The sequence below is a fragment of the Cyprinodon variegatus genome, unplaced genomic scaffold (genome assembly GCF_000732505.1).
Source record: "Cyprinodon variegatus isolate N-32 unplaced genomic scaffold, C_variegatus-1.0 Scaffold232, whole genome shotgun sequence".
NCBI lineage: Eukaryota > Metazoa > Chordata > Actinopteri > Cyprinodontiformes > Cyprinodontidae > Cyprinodon > Cyprinodon variegatus.
The window spans coordinates 697,005-699,557 of NW_015150685.1; positions in this window are offsets into that span (position 1 = coordinate 697,005).

A 2,553-nucleotide genomic window follows, 5' to 3' on the forward strand; every position below is an offset into this window, starting at 1 on the left:
GACTGCTGGCTGAGTCTTCTTTGGTCCTGGATCAAGGCAGGAGGTCTATAGTCATTGAGGACTGCTGGCTGAGTCTTCTTTGGTCCTGGATCAAGGTAACAGGTCTTTAGTCACTGAGGACTGCTGGCTGAGTCTTCTTTGGTCCTGGATCAAGGCAGGAGGTCTATAGTCACTGAGGACTGCTGGCTGAGTCTTCTTTGGTCCTGGAACAAGGCAGGACGTCTTCCACATCACTGAAACTGTCTCCAGGGTCAGATTAAGGGTGAAGAGGTGCTGCAGAATCCCACAGAGCTGCTCAGGTGCTGATGGTGTCAGCTGACTTATTACCATTCAGTCTCTCCAGCTGCCTCTTTACTTGACTTTTAATGATAGACAGGTGGAAGGTGGAGGGAGCAGCTGGGGGAAGGAGGGAAATGCGCTGAGCTTGTTCCTGATCTGAACCTGTTGAAGAATGGATTCAGTTCACCAGCTCTGTCCAGATTTCCATCTGTCTGATGGAAGGCATGTGATCTTCTTCATCCCTGATATTGTTCTGCTGGAGCTTGTTTTCCAGCCGTTTCCTCTTTGCCTCCTTGCTTTCTCTTATCGTAACCTTAAGTGGCTTCTCTACTCTCCTCATTAATTCCCTGTCTCCCTTCTTAAAGGCTTGTTTTTTCTTTAGATCACTTGTGATCCATGGTTTATTGTTTTGGAGGCATTTCCCTGGTCTGGTAGGGGTGGTGTTATCTACACAGAAGTTTATGTAATCAGTCACATACTCATTGATACAGTGCATCCCAGTGCATCCCAGTCTGCAGCCTCAAAACAACCTTGCAGGGCTTCTTCAGCTTCCTGTGACTATCTCCTTACAGTTCTTTTTAATGCATGTTGTCTCTTATAAAGTGCCTTATACTCTGAGCAGAGGAAAACAATGTTGTGATCCGATTCCCCCAAGTGTAGGTTTCAATTCAGAGATGCAGAAGTCCTTGACATTTGCATAAAACAAGTCCAAAGTTTTGTTTTATTTGATGCAGTAGCAGAAAAATATCAGGAACCTTTGAGGTCTAGCAGAAAGTAAGGTGTGAAAAAAAATCACCAGTTATTGCAAAAAATGCAATTGACTGTTGTGTATGTAGCTTAACAATGGAACTGATTACATCATGTGCAGTGCTGGCAATGGCAGAAGGTGGAATATAAACGGCTACTAACAGAACAGTGCTGAACCTGACTCTAGTATGAGCTCATTAGAAGGTCCTGACTGCTTCTAGGGATATGTGCTGAGTTTGAATCCAGGGCCTACATCCTCCAAAGGCCAGATTCAGTGCCGATTACATCATAGAGAGGCGCTGTGGCCTGTCCTGATGGGAAGACTCCTCGTTATACAGCCGATACATGCAGCCTTCTTTTTGTCGGTTTCTTTTTGCTGCTGCATCCTCCGGAGCCTTGGATATCCGTATTCAGTATCAACACAGCATCAATGCAATGTGTTCAAACGATTCATGACGCCTCATGAACCCATCGTCAGTCTTTAGGATTGTTATGGGTCAAATTACAACTTCACTGTTATGGTGCAATCACACCGAGCGCAGTGTCTGCTGTGATTTGAAAGGCTTTATTTGGAAATTCCAAATTAGACCCTAACCAAACCTGGTGAGAAGCATCTATGGGTGCTTTACTATCACGCTGGAGGGAAATTATTAACTGGAAAAAGGATTTATTTGAAATATTGACAGAAACTTAGAAAAAAATTGACCAATTTTGCAAATTCTGAGAGGCTTTTATTTTGAAATTCCCCATCACATCCTCATGCTACTTGGTTAGAAGAATGAAGGGGTGCCCTGCTTTCACCCTTAAGTGCAATCAGCAACTGGAAATTGGAAGTTTCTTGGCAATATTAAGAGCAACTTAGATAAAAAATGATCAATTTTATAAATTCTGAGAGGCTTTCATTTTTAAAATTTCACATCTGATCCTGATGACTTCTGATGAGAATCATCAGTGTCATGACACACAAAGGATTGTGGGATTCCTTACAGCTCCTTGATGCCAGGGAGAGACTTTTCAAGATCTCTAAGGCAAAGAAACTGCGACAGGAAACATAGAGGCTGACTAACAAAGGCAGCTGTCTGTAACAGAGCTGCAATGACAAGAAAGGCTCATGGATATTGGACTGTGTGAATGAGGGGTAAATAGACATAGGCCAACTGGCCAGTCATCATCATGGCTCTATCTCCTGATTTTTCCAGCTCCATGATCCTCCAGCAGTGACAATGCATCCTCGCCAACTTAATAGTGTGAGAAAAAAAATATTGAAAGATATTTAAAAAGATAATTTCTACAGTTACTGCTGCTTCAGCGCAAAGCACTGCTGAACAGAAGCCTGCCTTATTAACAATACCAGGGAGAGTTTCTGTAGATCCGATTTAGTTATTTAACTCCAAACTAAATCTTTATTTACTTAACTAAATATTTAGGTCCAAACTAAATCTTTATTTACTTAACTAAATATTTAGGTCCAAACTAAATCTTTATTTACTTAACTAAATATTTAGGTCCAAACTAAATCTTTATTTA